Raw genomic sequence first — 23972 nt, forward strand, 5'->3', positions numbered from 1 at the left:
GCTGCCTTTGATCAGAAACCTCCCATGTACATGCAGAGCAGAGTTTCTTGCTTATTATTTCTACCTCCAGGTCCTTATATTTGGTGCCTTTTTACAACATACAACAGCTGCCTCTGCCTTGCACAGCAACCTCACTGGGGTAAATTTATTTTCCACAGGCACAGGGAGCTTGGGTGTCTATTTACCACACCATAGCACCACTGCAAACACCATCCCCATCTGAAAAACCCCACCCTGATGTATGTTAAAAGAATAGGATGAGAGAAAGAAAAGTTGCATTGACTTCATCTGGAGTCAGGTCAAATCACAGCATTTCATCACCTTGGCCTCCTTTGAGCTCCTTCAAGGCAAAATGAGGTCTTGAGCCAGGCACGCTCTGCAAGGCAAAAGCAGGGGGCCTGGAAACAAGAGGGCTTCTGGGGGAGTGCTGTAAACATTTAGCTCAGCTATAATTACAGATGGTTTGTCTAAAGGAGATCTTTGGCTTGAAGTAACAACTCAGAAAAATCTGAGTAAAAGCCCCAGAATCTGCCCCATGTTGGGGAAAACAACCTTGTGATCACTGTGAGTGGCACATGATCTTTCACAGACCAATTGTCACAGGTCAAGGGGGGATGTCTTTGTATGTGTATTGTGACACATAGAAAAACTGGATAAAAACTGTCTTCATATAGAGAAAAGACCTGAGGATGGGTTCTGTTTTGCTTTCATAATGGAAGAATCCCCAAACCTGTCCAGGAAGTGTCCTTGCAGCTCCATTCCCACACCCCAGTGCTCCCACTGGGAGCTGAGTGCAGGAGGCAAGCAGCCCTCCTGGCTGGGTATAGGATAATGTCACTTTGCAAACTATTCCTGGATCAAAATAGCCATGAAAAGTGGACAAGAGGGGAACATGGACGGCACTTGGGGAGCAGGAGAGCTGTAAGCTGCTGCTGAATTAACTCAACAGGATCTACAAAATCAGGGAGAAAACTCTTCCTCTCTGGCAAATGCTGCCTTCTGATCATCAGTTACAATTTTTGCAGGCTTCTGTATTGTCACAACTTGGTACCAATTACGCATTTGAAGACAACCTGCTGGCAAAAAGCTGTTAGCATTCCCTGCCATATTTCTGCTCATTAGATTGCAACAGGTAGCAAGAGACTACGGAAAGAGGGTTTGTTTATGTCTTAAACCTGCAGGTATTCATCTACAAAGCTCCTTATTCATCAGTGATATATCATGCAGGTCTTGAGCACATCCTGTTCACACATATAAGATCTTCTTGACAGACTAAGACAGGCAGGATTTGGAGAGAAATTCTGTTTTTTAAAAACAACCTCAAGCAAACTGCCCGTATCAGATTCAGTTTCCATTGCTCACATTTTTTGAGTCCCATCTCCATCATTATCGCATTCTGACTGAAACCTCATGGTTTTAGACTTTGGCAAGCTCTGTTGCAGGCAAGATAATTGAAACGTGTTAAAACCTTTTTCAATGGCTCCTTATTCTCACACGATCCATGAGGAAATATCTGGAGTGTTTTCCTTCCCTGAGGCTCTCACCTCTCATTATTTTCTTTCCTATAATGAACTAACTTGCTCCAAGTACAAACTTTTACCTTCCCACAACCTTTCTGTGAGAGAAGTTTGGCTTTACTATGGCAACCGTGTGCATCAAAGGTCGGATCCTTTCAGACTTACATTTCAATCTCTGCTAAAGGAGAGAGAAAAACAGACGTGCCAGCAAGATCCAGTTTCTACAGATGTTGGTGTGACCTGTTTGTGTATTTATGAGGAGGACTGGACAGAGTAGGCAGATGCAGTGTCAGATCAGCTCTGCCTGTCTCACAGATGTGGGGCAGACGGCTCTGGACATGCTCCAGGCACGGGGCACTAAACAGAATGGCTGTCAGAACGATGTTGCACTCTCCTTGTGTGAAAAGCAGTGCGAAGCACCAGCTCCCTCATTGTTTCTTGCACGGTGAGGAGCAGCACTCAGAGAGATTATAGTACAACTGGGAAGTATAGATGAGGTGATAATTTATATGGTAATGTCCAATAATAACATATGTGCCCTCGTTCTCATATATGCCGAGACACTCTCAGAGTTTATCACTTCCTGCACTATTTTAGTCGCTGCACAGTCACACTCTAGGGCCTTCAGTTGCCAGGACATATTGACTTTTTTTTTCCTTTCTGTTAGACTGAGCAAGCATTTGAGCCGTGTTCCATTAACCCAGGCCTGGGAGGTGGATTTGGCATAGGATGCTCCTGTTGCTGCCATATCCAATGCCTCCAGTCACTGGCACCGTGCCTGGCTTCGATGTGGAGCGGGCAGCAGGGCTGTGTGAGGCAGTTGTAGGCAAACAGACCAGAGGGCTGTAAAACGAACACCTAAGTGGTGGGGAGAGCATGAAAGCTAAAAATACCCGCTCTGTGCCCACAGCCGAATATGGAGCTTGCATCAGGCAGACTTTTTCCTGTTGTTCCTTACCCCAGCTCCAAGCCATCTCTTCCCAGCACCTTAGCCAGCCACACTCAGCCACTGCCCTGGTGGTTTGGGAGGGTCACTGATGCTCCTTTTTATGGTCCTCTCAAATGGAGGTGGCAGACAAGCAGTGCAGCTCCAAGGCTGTTGGCAAGTGCAAGCCAAGAGTGCTGATAGGCACTTTTCCAGCACTTTCCCACCTTGCTTTCTAGACCCCTCCAGGTAGATCAGCAACAGACTGAAAACACTTGAGTCCCACTTCCACACAGTTCCAAGAGGATAGGGGTACTGGAGAGAACAGCAGAGGGAGAATTACCCTGCAAAACATCTAAGATGATTACCATTTAATATATGCTGTTCTGCTAGAGGGACTCACCACTGTGCAATGGGCTGTGCTCTCCCAAGAACGTTTTCTTTAAAGTGGATTTTGTAACCATGAAAGGGCAGAGATGGGTGTCCTCCCAACTGTTTCACACAGTGACTCCATTCAGCCACAGCAGACGGGGAAGAGAGGTACAAATTCAAGCACAGGCAGAAGCTAAATTTCATACAGAGGTGTCCTCAAAGAGCTACCTGTTAGGGAATTATTTTGTTTCCTTTCTCTGCAGTGCTGCTGTGCCTTTCATTTGAAATTATTGAGAGGTGGAGTTAAATTTACAAGCAACAGGACATAGGAAAAGTTGATAATAGCCATGGGCTCAATCTATAGGGATTGATCCTGCCAGTGATTGAGCTGCCTTCCATTAAACAGCTGAGAGCAATGCTGGGTGTTCAATTCACCCTTCCAGTGTCAGGGTTTTTTTTTTACACAAACTTTCTCTCTGCCCTCTCCAGGACTGACAGAATATCTGTCCATATCATTAAAGACTTAATTTCCTTGTTTACTGTAGCAATCCAACACACTAATCAAGGAGATGCAAAAATTTCTTGAGCAGACAGTCATGGCGACCACAATGTCCCAGGGGCATTTCTGATGAGACTGTGAAGCCAAAGAGGTTTTCCACTTGGTTTTAGAGCTCCCAGAAATGATCTCAAAATGTTAAAAAATTCTCCAGACCTGCTAGTCACGGCAGTGCCTGGCAGCCTGCTTTAATTTTCCTGAGTGGGTGAGCTCCATTTCCAGAAGTGCTCACACAAATTCAGGTTGCTGCAATAGTCCCTGAAGAGATGAGATGGTCTTTCAGGAGGACAAAGCACTCTCACTTGCTATTACACATGATTTTTCCTCCACCTCAGACCTCTCCTGTCAGCATTGCTATCCCCATAAAGTCTGGTCTCGTCAATCTACCTGAGGTATTTCAACTTCTCTGACCTGTTACCAATCAATTAACTAATTAAGAAGTTTCCTCTCAAGCTAAAAATCAAAAGCTCAGCAATTATTTGTTATTTTAAACAAAACACCAAAACAGATCTCCTGTAGCCTGTTAAAACTTCCCTGAGGTTTCAAAAGACCTTCTTTAAAAGCTGTCACTCATCAGAGATTGTATTTAACCATCTTCAAAGCAGTGTGTCCTCCAGCAGCAGCTCACCAGGTGTCATCCCACAGCCACATGCACAGTGCTTGGGCTGGAGGAGGATCACATGTGTTTTAAACCACACATTTACTCCCCGGTAATGAGGGGTGCAGTGAAATGCAGCACTGAGAGGGGGGAAGGCAGGCTGAAGTCACTGCCTTTTGGCCAAGAACATGGGTCTGCTGCATCTGGATGTTGGCTTCAGCCCCCTTTTTTGTAGCAATGAGTGCAGGGAAATGGTGGGAATTGGATCACAGAGAGACAAGAAATTAGTAAAATCCCATGAACAATTGGGACCAGGTATATCTCTGAAAAACACCTCTCTGAGGTTAGCACTGGGTAGCTCCAGCCTCACCAATCTCAGGTGATATATGACTGAAGTCTGGTGTGCAAGGCAGCCAGCCAGGAAGGGGAAATCATTTCAGCTCAGGGTTATTTCTATTTTTAACCTTTCTGTGTTTATTTCTGCATTTCAAACAAAAATGCAGTGCAGACAACTGAACTGAAGGGGTAACTGCAGTTACCAGGAGTGGTTTCAGATGCAGGTGAAGCTGCAGGAGGAGACATTTCTTAAGTGGAAAAAGTCAGCCATAAGCAGTGAAATTAAAGCCCTTTTACCCATCTGGTAAAACCCTTTCCAGGCAGTTCTGGGACAATTTAGCAATAGTTAGGAACCACAGAGGTGCATTAGGGAACCTGCGTTCCATCTGATACTTTTTAGGTCAGCTCTTGGAGATTTATGTCAGAAAAAGAATTATTGGCCAAATATAGCTATTTCCCCCCCACTTTTTTAGCAATCTTACTCCTGACTGAGGAGTAGCTGGCAAATGAAGCGGGTACCCTCCTATCCATGGGAGAGGGTTCACCCAGGCAGTTACTGCAGACAACTACACTGTAGCAAGTAGTTAGCAGTAATGAATAATTAATGAATAAATAATGTATTTGTGTCTCAATACCCCAAGGTCTTTGGGCACCTTCACAGAAAATAATTAAAACAATAGATTACAAATAAGATGACAAGTCCCCAGGCAAGTGGATGTACATAAACCCACAGTAAAAACAGAGAGGACGTGAAAGCGATGCAGGAACCAAAAACTTCTTGTACTTTGTTCTGCAGACTGCACAGTTTCTGATGGTGCACCGTGCCCTGCCCTGGGGTGGGAAGAAGCCAAATCCAAAGGCAAATACCAGCCCTAGCAAGCAATATTCATAAGCCTTACTATTAAAAAACCACCTAAACACTAAAGAATGATAACTAGGAAGGGAAAGCCTGAATCCATGAATGCAACCAGTGTGAGATGCAGGTAATTCCTGGTTGTGTCTCCTGTGAGGGTCTTTTTCAGCCAATCCTCCAGCAATTCAAACAGTTTAAGGGGCAAAGAGCAATTCTTAAGTATTTCCAGATTTGTGCCTCTTACACGGTATTACAACTACTGTCCACGTATTACAACTACTAATAGATGGGCCAGACACCATCATTAGTGGAGAGCAGCCCAGAAGCAGATTATATATACAGACACCTTTGATCTTCGGGGTAGTCAGAGCCATCCACAAGCACAGGCTGAATTGGGAATTAAAGCGAGCAGCCACTTCTCCCTGCTGTATACAAACACACAAACTGTTTTCAAAACCCTTTCACACCTACTTGAATAGCAGGAACTCATTAGCAAAACACAACAGGCTAAAAGCATGTTTTTCCAAGCAACCCGGTGGAGTCACAGGGAAAGGTTTCCAGCTACCGTTTGAGAAGCCACAGGCATTACATTTGAATAAAAGAATTCACTGATCTGAATGGTTATGAGCAAGCAAAATTATTCTGGAGGTTGTTAAGTCTCAGGGAGCAGAAGGGGAAAGTGGTTGTTTGCAATCTGGAACACCTCTGTCCTTCCTGTGCAGATGCTCAGATACCTCTTCCTAGATTTTAATTTCTCTCTTGACGGTGCAGTATAAAGGTCCCTGGAGGCTAAAACTTAATATTAAATACTTTCAGTTACTTATGAGCACTGCAAAACCAGTATTTCCCCTCTGGAGAGAAAGAAATATTTGTCATATATGCCCCTATATCGAACCTACAGCATTATCAAATACCATGTAACACTTTCAGCTGCACAGCAGTTGGGCAGTGCTGCCACGTTACTTCATCTTAAGCATGAGAAGAAATCTCCCACCGACTTAAGCTCGGTGATCCACCTGAAAACTAACCCCCCCATATCTCTAAAGGCAACTCATCTTGCCACTCCTTTAATGGTACTGGGTGAAGCAGCAAAGGCTGCAGAGCCAGAGGAGGAGGATGGGGCAGTTTCCTTCAGCAGTGCCCACAGTTAGTTCAGCTCCAGTCAGTCGGGAAATTTCACCTTGGTTTTCATTGCTTACCTCATTCCATTCCCTATTACATTTGTAATTCTCTCAGAGAAGCTCATCATTAGGTTTCTCCATCGTTTCTGAACTGGTCCCTAGGGCTCAAAGCAGTGATGGGGAAAGCGTGAACAACCTCATGCATTAACGTTACACTTGTCAACATCAATGCTTCCCCACCTCCTGAGGCAATGGCACTTTATAGAGGGGAGAGAGCTGCAAGCCTGAAAGCCTTTGCAGAAAAATCAGGACCCAGTTTCATGTGATCCCACAAAATTAGCAAAGTCCATTTAGAGACACTGTAGTGTTGGTGGGAATTGTATGTCACTGCCTCCCATCAGCCTCTTCCTGGATTTGAGGTTAGACCTCCCTTGTCCCTCAGCTGGGGAAACCTCAGGGTTTATGTCCTTCCCCTTGGTGACACTAAGCATAAGTGGCAGGGCAGGTTACAGAGCAGCCTTTTAGCAAAGAACAGTTACTTTTGGAGAACAGACTGCCTCCCTTCTTCCAGTGAAGCTCAGAGTAATTGGAGCAGTTATGTTTCTGGGCACTGTTGATTCCACAGATGAATTTATAAGACACTAACTGAACATTTAGACATGACCTATGAAACCAACTCCAGCACCAGCAAACATCATGGCATGGCAGGGAACTGGCTCCCATGCTTATATTCCCACCTTCCAACTGTTCGGAACACTGATGAGCACCCCAGTCACCTGGAACCTCACCCAAAACACATAGAAGTAATAAGAAATGCTCCCCCTTACGTGAAGGCAAGCATTAAGGTTCAAGGCTATTATAGCCACTGCTCCTTAGCCTTTTGTACTCCAAAATGTCCCATTCTACTGTTTTGGGAAGTTTTCTTCCTAGTTCAGCTCTTGCTGAGGGTCTGAGATGTCTGGACCATCTTTACTTTAGTTGCACTGGCAGCAGGCACAGCAGCAGTGCATGGTCTGGGGCACTCTGGAGACTCACCTGACCTAATTGCTTTGAACTACACCATCCTGTGAGAGAGGTGATGCAACAACAGCTGGGGCAAGGCTGCCCCTTTTCCATGCTTTCAGCTGCTGAAGTCACTTTGGTGGCAGGTCAGGGTCAGCCAAGGCTGACCCCCAGGCACTGGTGCTGGTGGAATCATTGGCAGAAGGCAAGGCCGGGCAGGGGATCAGGGACATCCCAGACCCCTGAGGCCAGCGGGTGTCTCCTGACATCTCCACATCAATCACCACCAGTGTACCAACAACTCTTTGTCATCAGGTGAAGTTTGTGGCCAGTTTCAGCTCTCCAGCCTCGTTTAGGACGCTGAACCTTGGCCACAGCTCACTGCCAGCAAGGGTGTAGGTGCAAAGTACAGTCCCAGGAAGGTTGCCATGTCCTTACACTTGCCAAAATGTAAGCTTGGGGTGCAATAAAGCACATCCTGTTCAATTTAGAGGTTCTCCTTCACACCTGAATGTTGTTACTATTTTTAAATTATTGTTATTTTTTGTCCATTGCCTGGAGAATTGGAATCAGTATGTGCTATAGCTCTGAAAGGCATAAATAATTACTGCTTCAGAGTTGCTCAATCAGGCTGCCTCCAATCGGATTTTTGGTGAGCTTTTTGTTGTTGTTTTAGTGTTGTGTTGTGCTTTGGTTGGTTTTTTTAACAGTAGATTAAAGGGTTATTTCTGTTGGAAACAGACATCTCAGTAATGCTGAAAATGAAATGTCCTAAATCAGAGCCTAGGAATGCATTATTTCACGCACTAGCTACTGAATGATGAATTAATAACAGTATCTCAAATACATCTTCCATCAATATGCTTATTCAGATTCCATCAGCATTTAATTAACATAAATTATATGACACGAGGGGGATTCAGGCAGTCATCAAAAAGAACACTTCTCTTGTAAGCTGCTGCGATTCTTGTGATTTCTGCAAGGCAGCAATTTTTATTTTTATTTTCCTCTAGAAATTCATCACAAATCAAATGTTTTCACAGCAAATTTAGAGCCGACTTTTCCTTGATTTTCTGAAGATAGGATATTATATCTTTGGCTTTGTTTCAGGTCATCTCCTAAGTTTTATGCCAAGGAGTAGCAGTTGTACAAAGGAACTAATGGCAGTATCTAACTGCAGAGAGAGGTTCAGCAGTCCTTATAACCCCACAGTGAGGTAGAGTATCAGTGTACTACACAAACCATTTTTCATTTAGGCATCTAAAGTCAAGGGAAAATAGTTATGAGTGTCCTGAAAAGACTGGGTTTGTTTGGTGGGTTGCTTGCTTTTTTAATCTCATAACAATACAAATTGTCTTACTGTTCTGCCTTCAAAAAGGTGCAAGGAAAAGCACAGAATCCAGGAATGGGAAAGTTCAGGTATGGGGTAGAAATGTCAGCCAGGTGACCAGAACGATGAGGAGGGAGAGAGCAGCTGTAGTCCCCCATCGGGCTGAATGGCATCCAAATGCTCATTTGCAAAAAGAAAGGAACTAAGCACAAAAGACAAGAGAGAAATACAGGGACACACAGTCTCCTGATGTCAGAAATGGAGATATCAGTTTTTCTGTGTGCCTTTCCAGGGCTAAGGGAGAGACCTGCGGGCTTTAACCTCCCACAAAGAACTAAAGGATGAGTTAAACCAATGAAAAGTTACTTGTGTTAAGTATCACTTGAAAAGCATATTTTGCTATTGTTTTTGTGGCCCTTGCTTTTATTAAAATGTATTCCTTTTTGTCCTTAAGTTTGCTTCAGTGGAAAAGTTTATTCCGAAAAGGTGTGGCAAACCAAAAATGTTTTATGCTGACAGACATGGTTATTCTTTAAACTAGGACAAGGGACTGCCAAGAAGTGTTCAGCTCCCCAGCCTGCTACTCCAAGAAGGGCAGATGCACCACCACAGATGATGCTGTGAAAGCCAGGATGGTAGAGCTGCATATGTGCACCTGGAAGCAGCTTTTCCAGAGACTAGAAACAACTGCAGAAGCTTTCTTGTGCGTAGTAAAGAGCAGATCCTAGCCCCAAAAATCTTTGGGGAGTTTGTAATGGGAGGCTGAGTCTCCTTTGCATCCCACGAAGGAGAAAGAGTGGCAGTATAAATAAATGGAGTTAATGTATACTGCAAGTGGTGAGGAGAAGATGAGCCCTGCATTCCATTACACCGTTCTAGTCCATATAATCCACTCCAAATTGCTTAATAGAAAGCCTACTCTGCAATAACCCTCCGTGCTGTTGTTATGAGTTGCCATATAGTAACGGCACTAAGCACCCAGCAATCCTGCAGCAAGCAGCTGCTCCTTCTCCAGAGCGTTCACAAGGGACCACACAAGCAAAGGAAAAATAATAATAGCACAAAGTGTCCAAGATTAGGCAGCAAGTCAGGAACAGAGCCCATGTCCTTCCTGCCCTTCTGCACGGAGTGGGCTCCACATCACTTAGCTCTGCTTGATGTAAGATGCTGTGCTAAGACTCCAGCATTAATAACCATAGTTTCCTTAAGCATCATAAAGGTCTGTACAGGCTGACAAATAAACCAGCAGGCATGGAATAGTACCTTGAGCAGGGCTCTTCTTCCCTAGGCTGGCAGATGATGTGTGTCACCATAAAATGATCAAAGATACACCCACATAAAAACCCCATTATGAGAACCTGTTTTCAAAGTGTGCCTCATTCATACCCACAGTTAAAGTATCTGTGAATGTTTGTGAAGCCTGCAAACTCTGGTCAGAGAATAAGTCTCCTGGGGGTTTTCCCCATTAAAGCAAATCACCTGCCAACGTGTTTGAACCTCAGAGCTTGGAAAGGGGAACTGCAGGACCATCATTTTTATATCACCATTCACTTCCATCCCATCCTTTTTCATACCCAGAACTGAAGGGCTCAAGTTCTTAAAAAATAGTAATAGTGGCCCTTAATCATCCTCCCACCTCAAGATACTATTAAAAGTGGGAAGATGAAAATATCGACCCTCCTTCATCTGCACTGCAACACATCCTAACTCTACGTTTACACTACCTACACATCTTTGGGTACACCTTCACAGCACAAAATACTACCAGGAGCAGCTCCGAGGAGCAGAGGGAACAGCACAGACAGGAGATTTGGTACCACCGAGGCTCTGGCATTTTTACAGCAGTAACTGATATTTTCAAAGGGGAAAAGAACTGTCCAAATCTGAGTTTTGTGTGAATTAGACTCCCAACCTCTCGAGTCATTTTTTAAAAACATCCAGACCAGAATTAGTAACAAAAGCATTTGCCTTTTTTTATTCCCCATTTAGTATTGCATTTTTCATTACATGAGTGTGAAGCAATACTGTACTATGAGAAGCAGTCAGAGCTAAGCTGAAACACCACTTCTGCTCTAATCCCTCTCTTTCAGTTGCTCATTTCCCTTTCTCATGACGTTCTTAGAAGGATTATTAATAACAACTGGGGAGAGAAATCTTTTCCGTCTCTTCACTTTGTAATGGGTAAGTTTTCCCCGGAACATGTTACTGAGGTTTCTTCTCCAGATATCTCCCCTGCCATGCCCCACTCCTCAGGAGCAGTGGTATTTCCAGAAATTAAGTTAGCTCCACTAACTGTGTTATATCCTCCATTCTTGACAAACCACCCTTCATTGCCTTAATGTTCCCATTATGTTTGATACATTGCATCACTGTTCATTTATTATAGCGTTTTAGCTTAGGTTCACATTATATATCACTGGTGGAGCTCCCTGGGATAAAGGGCAATGAATGTTTTAATTGCCTGATAAATTATTAAGGACACTCCTTTAATTGGGTAATGTGGTGTTTACATCTTTGAAGCAGACACTTATGGAATCTGTATGGGTGCAGATTTTTGCTAAACACACAGCTACCAGCCGCTATCTCGCTTTGAGAATAATACTTTTATCAGGCTATTAAAATAAACACCACGCAGGATAGAGTGTACCAGATGCCAGGCAAGATCAGCAGCTGGAACAAAGAGATGAGCCTCCATCAAAGTCAAAGGAGGTACATTGATTTACATCAGCCAAGGGATTGGTCTTCTGCAACCAATAGATTTCACTCAAAGCGAGGCAAAATAGCAAAAGACCTACATTTTCCACTGCTTTAGCTAACCTAGTTCATTTGAACTGAAATGGGTCACCGTGTACCCACACAAGGAGTTCAGCAGCAAACCTGAGTTCAGAGGGAGCACAGGGAAAATGCAGCTGGGGAGAGCAAGTGCGTAATGCACTAAACAGAACCTGGCGTGGCAGAAACCTGGTCTTCTGGCTGCTCTTGCAATGCAGGTCAAAAATAAAATATCCCCTGGAAGGACACAGCCTAAGCAGCCCCTTACAGCCCGTAGGGAAAAGATGGGACAGTACAGCTGGGATGAAGCACAATCCTGCCTGGAACCTCACTGCTCCCAGCTTTCTCCTCTGTCTGTTCATCTCGGTACTTTGAAACTGGGATTTCTTGAAGTTTTGCAACATTCTTTCTTTCCTGAGCTGTGTGAATGCAAAAATATTTGCTGCATTCTTTCCAGCCAGATGTTATGCTTCTTGCTTATTAAAATAGAGAAGAGGGAGCAGATTGTCTAGGATGAAGCTTTGTGTTGCTTAGAAGTATTGAAGAAATGGGCTTTTTAAGATAAGTTAACATTTCAAAGGTGTTTCATATCTATTTGTTATCAGCCTTTGGTAACCCAGTGAGGCTGAGCTCAGCCCCTGCATACAAAATAATTCATTTACTGAAATGAATTGTACCTTATCTCCCTCTGACTTGACCCTTGCATGCCAAGCTCTGCACAGGTTCAAGGTAAAGAGGTTCTAAGCTTACAGAGGACAAAGCCACTCTTATTTTTGTAACTTTGCAGTGGCTCCATCTACAGCTGGTTTTGGAGCAGATTCCCCAGGATTTAGAACCGTCCCCTCCTGAGACCACTGGGGCTAAGGGGCAAGCAATGGGCAGGAGGATGGGGAAGGTGAAGACAGGGGAACCAAGACCATATTATTGCCTGTTTTAGCAATTTGGGCACAGATATCCACTGTTCTCATTAGAGGGGCCTGGCAGTGGCAGACAGCCACAGCAAAGGACAGGTGTGGTTACACCTGAATGAGAATAGCTGGAACAGGGGCGGCAACATCACTGAGCAGATGCAATAGGGAGCCTCTTCTATAAGCCTCTGGAGCACTTTATGACCTCCTTCTCTCCCCCAAAAATGTTTTTGTTTTGTTGTTTTTTGGGTTTTTTTTACCAGAATTGCAGAACTTAAGGCCACCTGGCATTCATTTTATTTAAGACTCCACTCTGACTCCTCTACAGCCACAGAGCACAACAAAGAAATTTGGTAAAAAAATATATACACACCATATACATTTACATGCACATCTTATATATCTAGACACATCACTTTCCTAAGAAAAGATGAGACTTTAGTGTCTTTACCTCTCAAGAGGCCACCACGTTTTGTGGGTGTGGGAATCCAGCCCGCTGGATGTGACGCCACCCAACCCTGCTGCACAGCAGTAGCTGGGTTTGGCCCCCTTTTCCTGAAGCATTTGGGTGAAAATACAATTCAGCCTTAAGCCCTCTGTCCCTTCAAGGGCTGCTGAGGAAAATGCAGTCACAAACCTACTGCTTACTGCCAGTGAATCTCAATAACAAAGTCGAATTAGGTGAAATCCCAGCTGATGTTTCCTTACAAAAGCTGAGGCTGAACCAGTGCATCCAGAAAAACATCTAATTCAATACTCAGATCTTAAGAAAATCAATCCCTGTGAACATACACCCAAATGAAAACAAGTGTAGATGGAGAAATTCCTCAGGTTAATGTTTCCAAACAGATCAATGCACAAACTCCTCTGGATTGATTTCCTGGAGCTCCAACTCCACATTAGTTCTTCAGGACAATCCTAATCAGCTGTGGATCTATGAAAACATGGAGTGGAGCTATTACACTTTCTTGTCCCTCCTTCTCCAGTTGTTCTTTCTGCTCCCCCCAGATTCTGGCTGCTCAGTCACCTGCTCCAAGAGAGCCCAGGACAGCCATCCCTGTTCCCTCTTCATCTCATCCTCCACCACGCAGCAGTTCTCCCAGTTCTCCCAATCCCAGAGATTTCTACCCCATCTAACTGCTTTTCTACTGGAACTTGCAGGGCTTGCAGCAGAGAAGAAGGCCAGTATAATCAAGAGGCTGGGCAGGAGCAAGGCCCAGAAAGCTTCCAGAGAGGGGTCAGTGAAGTCTAGATGTGCAGAAAAGAATCCCTTTCCCCACCCAGCTGTGGAGTGGGAATTTGGCCTTTCTCCCAGCAGCTCTTTGCAAATTTAACAGGAGCCACTTCCAACTTCAGCACCAAAACCTCTGCATTTTGTCCTGCTTTTGAATGACCATGTGCAACTCCCAAAGCTTTTGACCTGCTTGTATTTTATGCTCTCTAGGTCTGTTGTTCTCGTTTTCCCATTAGTTTATCGCCATCCTCTCCTAGTTAGCATTTTACCGTACAAAATACAGCAAGAATAAAGCAACTGCCTTGTGTATCTCCGAAGAAGATCCTACACAAGAAAGTGCAGTAACAGCCCATACAGCACTGCACCAATTCACTGGCTTTAAATCCCCAGTGCTGGGGTCAAATCTAGAGGACCAGGGTCATAATTATACAAAGGTCTTGTTGGGAACATGAGGCTCCCTGGGACTCAGGGTCGCTCCCTGGGGGTTAAGGTGAAGAGGACAGTGGAGAAAAGGACTTTTCTTCCTGGAGAAACATTTGAAATGGAAATCCACTTTCAAAGGAAAGGATCCCATTGTGTTTTGCAGACCCCACCACATCCGTCTTGGCAGCTTCCTCACCTGGCTGCAGCCTCAGTGGTGTGTCACACAGTTGTAAAGTGACATAAAGACAAAGAAGAGCGCACATAAAACCTGTTCTGAGTCATCATAAATGCTCTTGAATGCTATAGGCTGACAATAATGCAGACTAAAGATAATACAGAGTTCAACTTGTAGTGCTCTACAAACTATTACAAACAGGCAGTAGGAAAGATTTTCTTATTTCCTTCCCTCTGCCTCCAGGCGTTTCTTATCTGTCTCTGCTGGGGTGACCATCTATCACATCTTGTTGCATATCACAGAGAAAACAGGCATGTTGCATCTGATCATGCTGCTTTTTCTCTACCATTGTTTTAGAAGCCCTTCCCACTTTGGTTATGCTAATCTGATAACTTATTTCTGAGCAAGTTGTCTCAGCACAGGGGCTGGACGCTGCCAGGCAGAGGCCAAGTCCAGCCTAATCAAATATGCTACTTTGGTATTTCAGACACTGATTTCAAAGAGTACAGAGGCAAAGCAAAATTCAAGCTTTCAGAAGAGTTTTTGGAGGTGACAATACTTTTAGAGCAGGGGAGATGGGAAGTTCTCCATGTTGTGCAGAGGGGAAAGCATACCAAAATTTCTCCTACCAGGACCAAAGCTGCCTGAAAATATGTTCATCTCTCCTTGAAGGCCAGAGGAGTTTAAGTGGTTTTTGGCCTTATCTGACCTTCACAGCCCCATAGCTGTGGGGAGCAGCACCCTGCTTCCTCCTGAACCCAGCAACTCTGGCATGGGGGTTGTGCATCTGAGCTCCTGCTCTCTGCCTGCTCCTGCACTGGCAGCTCCAGCCACAGCAGGAACTCAGGGACCAAGAAAATTACTTATTTCCACAACTACATCACTTTTAATGTAGCATTAAGGTTCCCCCCAACAGAGGGTCAGAGGGAGTGGATGGCACTTTTGCACCAGGGGACCAGGGCAGTGTCAGTGGGCACAGCACAGATGGGAGCCCTGCAATGTGCACCCAGGAACACACTCTCACAACAAGGCTAAATGACTCCACTTGCTGCAGTTGAGTAATTTGGTTCATCATGTTTCAGCAATAAAAGCAAGAACATTGTGGGAAACAACCTTAGATAACCATATTGGAACTGCAAGCATCAGAGCACTCAGGCTCTACTTCCTTGGCATCAAAGCTGCTCTGTCAGGAAGAGCAATGCAGTTGTGTGCCGAAACATCACACCTCTGCTGCAAAACCCAGCGGGGATTCCCTGGTGCAATCTCTTCCCTTGGCCAACCCAGCTGTGTGCTCTCCCATCTCAGGGTCCAGGGTGGGCACTGGCAGAGGCAGCACCCATTTTCAGAGATCAGCATTTCCATTTGCTGAGAATCTAATACCTCTTGTAGGAACGGAGAGATAGTGGAGTTTCCAGACTGATGGACAAAGCAGGTCAGAGAGGAAAAATTTAGTTGAAGTTGATCCAAAAAGGACATTTTCCATTTAAATAATAAAATCCACATTTCATTTCAAGTCTACTTTAAATGTTTTAAAATATAGCTCTTTTTTAAATTGAGGGACATTTTAAAACTAGGAAATTATTTTGAAACAGAGTCCAAGAGTTTAACTTTGAAAGTATTGAAAGAGTATTTTGTGAGCTTTGAAACAATGAATTGACAGTTTCAGAAGCTCTCCTATCTGCAACCATAACCATCACTCTGACTTAAGACATTATTGTGAAAAGTTTGAGCACTTTGAAGCCAAAAAAATTCCACTGAGGTCATTCAGCCCTACTGCTGGAGATGTCAAATGGAATTGTACTTTGCCTAGACCTGCACATCCACATGATGCGAGGGAGCTCTCACAAGGTAACAAATCATTTTGCTGTGGACCAACAGGATAATTTTGCAGTAAAGAATCCTCAGCTGGGCAACTTACTTATTACTTTTTTTTTTTTGTCATTTGGATGTACATCCTAAGAGAAAGACATTTCCCACCATGCTCCTAGTAAGAACCAACAAGGAAAACCAGGAAGGGGAGGGGGATATCAGCTTGTTCAGAATCCAGCCCTTTGTGCAGAGCTGCCAGTCTGCAGCTCCAGCCCCATCACACACCAGCTCCCATGCAAATACTTTGTCTGTATGAGCCGTGGGGACAATTAGGCTAAATTATGTGGTTAAGACCAGAGTTTGGGAAACCCCCAGGATGCTGCTTTTTCTGCCACATTCAGGTTATCGAATGGAGGTTTGTAACACTCTTGATGATGTCTCCAGTAATAATGTCAGCAACGAGGAGACTCAGCAGCATCACCATCCTCCCTGTGGCAGTGGTGGGGCTGGAGCAGGCACAGGTTGCACTGCTCTGTGCTTTAGGGGACTCAGAGGGAGCTGGCATACCCTGGCAGTGAGGCTGCCAGAGCAGGCATTGAGTTGGGCATACCAAATATCTGCAAGGAAGAGGGGATGCTGGACCAGCAGAGAACAGCACTTGGGAAGGGTTAGTGACAATCTCTGCAGCCTGTTGCCCATCCTTCTCTTCTCTGCACTGCTTCACAGGGAAACATACATAGAAGGGTTGACAGCAGAAATGTGTCATCTGCACTATCTGCAGGGATTAGAAAACTGGTATGAATTATCTTTTTCATTAATTACTTGATCCTACCTAATCCCCAGTAGATGATGTTGACCTCAATAGACCAAATCTAGGTTTCTTAGCCTACAGAACCCCTTTACACTGTTTTCTAGCTCCCATTGCAGAGCTACTTTCCAGCTCTGTTACATCCTGGCTTGCTTTCACTGTGGCTCAGCAGATCCATGGCAGATCCACTGCAAGCCTTACCAGCTGCTCTGGGCAAACCCAAGCCCTTCTGCACCACTCGGTGACCTGGGTCTGTCTGTCGTACTGCCCAAAAGTATCATAAATGCTCCAGAAGGGACAAAGGAATGTTTAAGATGTCTACCACCCTGGAAATTCAAGGAGATTTACATCCTTCTGCAGGCAAAATTTCAGCCAACCCTGGGCTCTTGGACATCCCAGGCCAAGCCAATACCAAAAGAAGAGCATGAAACTGCAGCGTAAAGTAGGCAGCGCTGTGGATGATCCCAGGCTGGTTCTAAGGGATATCAGTACTATGGCATATACAAATTGATTTTTCAGACTAAGCTTAGAGGCTATTTATCTCCAATAGCAAAATTACATTCAATTAGATTTGCTAAATAATTTATGGAAATATATTTGACATGGTGGGAAGTTCCAGCAGCGAATTGTCGGTGTTTCACACTATTGCCATGACGGTAACTTGGATTATTTCTTACACAAAGACATCTCTCATTATACCATCCACACCCAGATTCTTCAGATTATTACCTAAGGCTGCACTTGAAGGGAGAAAAGTCATCTGCAGCCCTGAGGAGAAGGACTTGGGGGTGTACCCATGAACTACCACAGTGCGTGATTCTTCCCCTCTACTCTGCTCTCATGAGACCCCAGCTGGAGCACTGCATCCAGCTCTAGGGTCCCCAAAATAAAGGATCTGCTGGACTGAATGAAGAGAAGGCCACAAAGATGCTCCAAGGGCTGGAGCACCTCTGCTATGGAGACAAGCTGAGAGAGCTGGGGTTGTTCAACCTAGAGAAGAAAAGGATCTGGGGAGACCTTAGAGCGCCTTCCAGTAGCTAAAGGGGGCCTACAAGGAAGCCAGAGAGGTACTTTTGACAAGTACATGGAGAGATGGGACAAAGGGGTATGGCTTTTAAATGAAAGAGGATAGGTTTAGGTTGGATATTAGGAAGAAATATTTCACTGTTAGGGTGGTGAGGCCCTGGCACAGGTTGCCCAGAGAAGCTGTGGCTGCCCCATCCCTGGAAGTGTTCAAGGCCGGGTTGGATGGGGCTTTGAGCAACCTGGCCTAGTGGAAGGTGTCCCTGCCCATGGCAGGGGAGTTGGAACTAGGTGATCTTTAAGGTCCCTTCCAACCCAAACCATTCTATGAAAAAGAATTGTTGGTATTGGGGTTTTTAGTTTAAAGCAATTTAATCCCTGGAAGCTGGATTTACTGCTGGATTTTTCTCCAGCACTGAAACACTTTTGAGGCTCTGCAAATCTTTTGTAATTAAGTGATGCAGAACCACTGCTTAGTCATGCAAACAGAATGAGAGTTAACTGAAAAGCTTTCTGGGACCATGAACATTCTGCCAAAACTCAAAGCAAAAGATTTCTATTGTCAATCCAAAGGCACAAACAATTAAAACTGTCTTTTGTGCATGTGCATTGTTGAGAGAAGGGCAAACGAGACAGAGTAAATATTTTCTGCAGCCTGTGAGATACCCAGGGTATCAAATATTGCTGGAAGGACACAAATAGTTTAAGAAACCTATGAACAGATACACGGCATTACTACTACAAGGTGAGGGAAGAAAACAATTTTCCTTCAGTCACTGAAACGTCCTAACCTTTACCAAATCCGTTCTTTTGCACTGTCCTACACAAGACCAGAGCTGACTTTCAAAGAACAAGACTTTGTCAAGCAAGCTACAAAATTCACTCTGTTCTGCTTTGCAGTCTGAATTATGTTTTCTCCCAGGGCAAACCCACTATCACTCCACTGAAACCTGGGGAGCAGTCCCAGGCTTGGCCTGAGACAGCCAAAAACAAGCTGACTCCTGGACTCAGTGACTTTCTGCTTTGGCATTTGAAAGCCTTCTCATTCATTGCTCCTTATAAAACATATATTAATACACAGGGAATCTGGAAATAGTGGCTGGAGCATATGTTGCATTGGAAACTAGGAGGTTGCAACTGTGCCTCCTACTAGCTGGATCATTTTGTTTATTTGTGCAATTGTTTTACACCCTCCCCCATATAGGTTTGTAATTAAAGTCACCTGGAAACTTGTAGTGGCAGCAAACCCACTAACTCCAGTCCTGCAGGAGAGTATATTCCTCTAATTCTTTTACATCATCTCTCAAACACAGCCTAGCTCCATCTCTGCTCCCCAAGAATAGGTAAATATGTGGTAACTCTTACCCAGCTCCACTTTCTCCTCAGGAAATATCGGGTGCTGTGCCAGCAGTGCTGGCCTTCAGCTCAGAGCACCCACAGCATTTCAGAGTCAGACTTTCAAGGCACCACAGACTCATACTTAAAAACCCAGAAGAGGAACAGAGAAGGAAGGAAGCCCCACACACATTGCACATGCAGTGCTTTCCTCTCTGAACTGAAACATGTTGTAAACGTTGTTTAAGCGGGTTGTATATAAAATCTGATCTCTCTATAACCCTAATCTTAGAGATTACTAAAGGCTCTTGAATTGCTGAGGGATCAAAGATGAATAGCTATTTCAGCCTGTGCTTCCACAGCAACTTTTACAACATTAGATATAATGACCAGGTGCTCAGCTGGTGTAAACTGCTGCAACTTTATTTTCTCCGCTACCAATAACAGCCTATTCACATCATCCAAGGACTTCTTGGAAGGTCAGTATTAGATAAAACTGATACAGGTCTCACTGAACTATCTAGCATTTAGTCTTTTTTCCTGTTTTTATGCCAAGATCTCCACAGATGCTAAACAACTCATTACGATACTGTCTCTGCTGCAGACACTTGTGTTTGTTGACATGTAAGAACAGCAACAGATATTCTAAAAGCAGAAATATAAAAAAAGTCTCCCACCACTTGCTAGAATGCAGCTGACACAGTGGGGCTAAGATCCACTGGTCCCACACAGCACGTGGCAAGGAACGAGCACTAGTCCCAGGTACAGGTCAGCTGTTTCCAAATTCCCTGCTTGTCCCCATTTTCAGAGCATGTGTCCTGCATTACACTGTGACCAGGGAAACAAGGTCATTGTCCTCATGATAGCAAGCAAACATCACAGCTGTGGACTCAGAGCCTCAGGCTGTGGGTGTCTCCATGGGACAGACTGTGATGCTCAAGAGATACAAAACTGGTTGGGGGTGGCTCAACATGCGGTAGCATCCCCTGTAATGAATGAACCTGCTGTACTCCACACAAAAAACACAGAGCAAGGCTTATCTCTAAGGCTTCAGTTCAGTCCAGAGCTGCAACCGGCTGTGAAAGCCAGAGAGGAAGTGCAATTCAAAAGCTTTTGAAAGGCAAAGATATAAAACAAATCATGCAGGTGCTCTAAGAACAAAATGTTACCTCAGTCTCTGATAATGCAGCCAGGTAACTGCAGCAGGGATCACATCCTGCAATGAAAGCAGGCAGCATCCATCATAGGAGGCTAAACAGCAGAGGTTAAGGGATACATTGTGGGAGCCTCTCTTGCATTATAAAAGAGTTTTTGAATTAGTCAGAGAGATTGGCAAAAGACAGGAAAGGCTGGAGAACACTTGAGCCTGATGCCAAAACCCACGAGCCACTGAACGGCTCTGCTGTTTCTCAAGCTAAATGGCTATTCACACCATTAGGACTAAGAGTGACAGCACTAACAAGATTTATCACAGAAATCTACTCTGGACTCAGTGAAGAATTGCCCCAGTAAAAACCTGCCAGCTCTGCTGACGTATATTATCTTTCTTAGAAAAGCCTCTCTGATAACCAAATTCATTAGGAATTTTAGCAATTCATTTCATCGTAAAAACTTCTGCGTATGAATTCGGCACAGACGGATGCAAAGAGGAGCTTTGCAAAGACAGCATTATACTAACTCAGGGCTTTATTAGTCAGTGAGTGTAGCAAAGAGGAAGGTTTTAGGTAGTTATTTTTCTGCAAAGCACATTTATAAGTGAGATGGTATGTTACCAAAGAGCCTGTGTTACTACTGGAATTTGTATTTAGCCCCTTCCTTAGGCCCAGTAAGTCAGATGCAATATGGGGACAGTGATGCCATTGCCCCCAGAGTGCGGTAATTAGTGTTCTTCCTTGTTCATTTTTCTTGACCAAAATATACACGTATTCCAAATTAGACACAGAAACAAAAGCGAGAACTTTCCTAATGATAAGTCAGTGAGGCAGGATGGAGCAGGATTCGATATCCCTCCCTCTGAGTTTTTCCACCAAAGCTGTTGGGTCAGGAGATGGCAGGCTTGGCTGTAACAGTGAGTGCCATCTCCCTGCCAAGCCTTGGTAAGCAAGGATGGGAAACCGCAATAATTGTCACCTCCATTTTCTTTCCAACGTGACAGTGCAGAGGTATGAAAGGAGCAGTTTGCCCTGGTTGCCCTCCTGGGGCAGAACAGCCAGATGCAACTTCTGGTACATCCCTGGTGCACAAGACCTCAAAGTGCCTCCACATTCCCAAAGCCTATCCAAAATTTGGCTTTATGATTGCTGCTTCGCACAAGCACTGCGTGAGCTCCAACCTGGAGCAAAGCAGGGCTGGAAAATAAGCAGCAAAGAGGTGACTCCTGTTAGGGTGCAAGATTCCCCAGCTGCAACCGTCCCAGCCAGCAAAGATGCTGCTCTAGCTCAGGCACACCTGATGCCTGCAGTGAGGTGTTAGAGATGGCCATGGGGACAGGGTGAACCCCCTCGAGCACATCCCTCCACACTGTGAGGCTGCCCTATCCCTGGGCAGTCCTTAGACACTGCCTGTATTTATGATATGGGCCATGGCAAGAATTTTTGGGAATGCTTTCCCAAGCATGCAGAATGAAGCACTGGGTCCCACAGCTGCTCATTCAGCAGCCTCAGAACAGCAAATATTTAGAGTTCATGCACAAGTTCAGTGGTATTCCCTGGTGCTGCAAGATGAAGCTTTTAGCAGCAAGGTCACACAGAAATTCCCAAGTTTGCCACGCAACATCATCCCGTTCCCACACAGCCTGACAGGGCTCTCACGAAAGGAAGCAGCATCTCTTGTTTAAATACGTGTGCATTTATGTTCTCAACTCTCTTTGTATACTCAAAAGGTCACACCATGCTTTAAAGGGTCAGGAATGGGGAGTGCAAAGCCTTAGACTTCTGACAGCATGTTACTCCCTTAATCCTCACAGCAGAGATATTCAGTGTGGTGCTGAAGGCCTAACCTCGTTCTGCTGCTGAACTAGAGAGATCATTAAATGAAGAGGGATGCACAATACTAATAAGTCATGAACTGTCAATCTGACTGCTCCCCAGTCTCTACCAAAAGCCACAGGTCAGCGTTTCCCAACCCTAAACCCCTCCTTTTCCTCAGACAGGGCTGAGGAGGCAAACACGCTCAAAACAGCAGCAAGGTATGATGAAATAAAAATTATAATTTCAGGCCTTTAACCTGTGAAGAAATGGGTTCAACCTTGCAATGGTATTAAGACAAGTCTCACAGTAAAGGCAAATGGTGACTTGATTTTGGTAACATATTTGTATCCCTAGATGGCCAGTTTTGATAAACAGCATGTCTAATCCTCCAGAGAGACAAAGACCAGCAAAACTTGCAGCATGTTTTTATTATTACAATGGACAGGGGAGGAAAATCACCATAGAGGACCCAGGAGCCCATCCTACGCAAGGGAAAGGAAAGGGTCTCAGAGGTAGCAAGTGTCACGGTGCATTTAACTAAAACTGCTAGAAGAGGAGGAATAAGGACTGACAGACCTGTTTTCCTAACAAAAAGTTCATCATGGTCTCTGTGGAAATGGGATGTCCTTCCCTGTGCTGACTAGCAAACATGAAGAGACAAGGTGAGCGGGTGGACTGGAATCCCAATTGCATGGCACCAGGCTGGACAACAAGGGTGCTACATCCAGCTTTGCTACAACATTTCAGCCCCCTTCAGGGCCAGTTTTAAACAAAAGGATAAAAAATGCAAATCTCATTTCTTGCAAGCTAGAAAAGAGAATTTTCCACATCAACCTCTGAAAGATTGGGCACGTTATTGTTAACGCTGTGCAAGAAGTGGACATTAATTAATGCTGAATTGCAAAGAAATTCCAGTAGTATCACATATTTCACTCCTGCTACTGCAGCAATGAACTCATTATGAATAAAGAAATTAAAAACATATATCAGAAGGCAAAATTAATGATCATTCACTGATTATTAACCATGAGCAACATACACCACTAGACTAGAATGAAAGAGGAGGAACATATCTCAGCGTTTGTTCCAGGATAAGATCACAGCCCAAAGCACATCCTTTGCTGCGAATGAAGTGTTTATCAAGTGACTTCAAAGATACTCGCTGTGACCTTGAGCCAAACGTTTAATATCTACCAACCAGTATGGTTTTTATCTACAAAACAGTAACAGCAGCACTTACCTTCTGCAAATTCAAAGTTTCAGGTGTGGGGATCATGTTGCTGCTCCGTCCTTGCACAGGGATACTACAACAGTTGGGGGCACCCTTCAGGGTCCTTCAGGTACAGCAAAGGGACTGTGAAATCACATCTTGGGATAGTATGGGTGGGGATTTAGGAGCAGCCTAAATAAATTTAGTACCAGCCTTCTTGTGGAGGAGCTGGGGGAACCAGATACACCTGGCAGCACTAACCACCTCTTGCTGGGCCTCTTAGAGTCAGTCAAGAGAAAATTGGGGTCAAAGGAAGAGCCAGAGGTGAAACAAAACCAGCTGAATGGGATGAAGCAGATCAAGCAGTGTAGGATCAGTCAATCAAAATTGTGTTTGTGCTGCCAGGAGGGAGGTGAGGCTTTTTTTGCAAAAGCATAGGATTGCACAATCATCCTTAAAGACAAGCGCCAAAGCCACAGCTGCAGTAAGTCAGTGATGCTCCAAGGACACCTGAGAGTGGCTCAGCTCCATGAGCAGACCTGGCCCAGGGACACCAGCTCTGTTCTTCAGCATTCGCCTGTTCCCAAGACATCTGTCACCCTGCAAATTAACCCGGGCTGACACTCATCCAGGCGCATCCACAGCTGCAGTGAACCTTCCCTGCAAGTTCCCATCTCAGATATTTATTTCAGTACT

General features: G+C 44.6%; 1 protein-coding gene across 3 annotated transcripts in view; it reads left to right on the forward strand.

The window, feature by feature from the left end:
• The window catches only part of LOC114062413 (calcium-activated potassium channel subunit beta-2), a 98368-nt gene that overhangs the window by 17276 nt on the left and 57120 nt on the right, over positions 1–23972 (forward strand). Inside the window, exon 1 of one of the 3 annotated variants that reach the window (XM_027893780.1) lies at positions 8688–8699. The exons of the other annotated variants lie outside the window; for them this stretch is intronic. The gene's annotated coding sequence lies outside the window, so the exon portion shown is untranslated. Of the gene's footprint in view, positions 1–8687; positions 8700–23972 lie in introns of those variants that run through there. 3 annotated transcript variants of the gene reach the window in all.

Source organism: Empidonax traillii, unplaced genomic scaffold, assembly GCF_003031625.1.
Source record: "Empidonax traillii isolate 1590-97213 ecotype Southwest subspecies unplaced genomic scaffold, ASM303162v1 scaffold405:size801240, whole genome shotgun sequence".
NCBI classification, from domain to species: domain Eukaryota; kingdom Metazoa; phylum Chordata; class Aves; order Passeriformes; family Tyrannidae; genus Empidonax; species Empidonax traillii.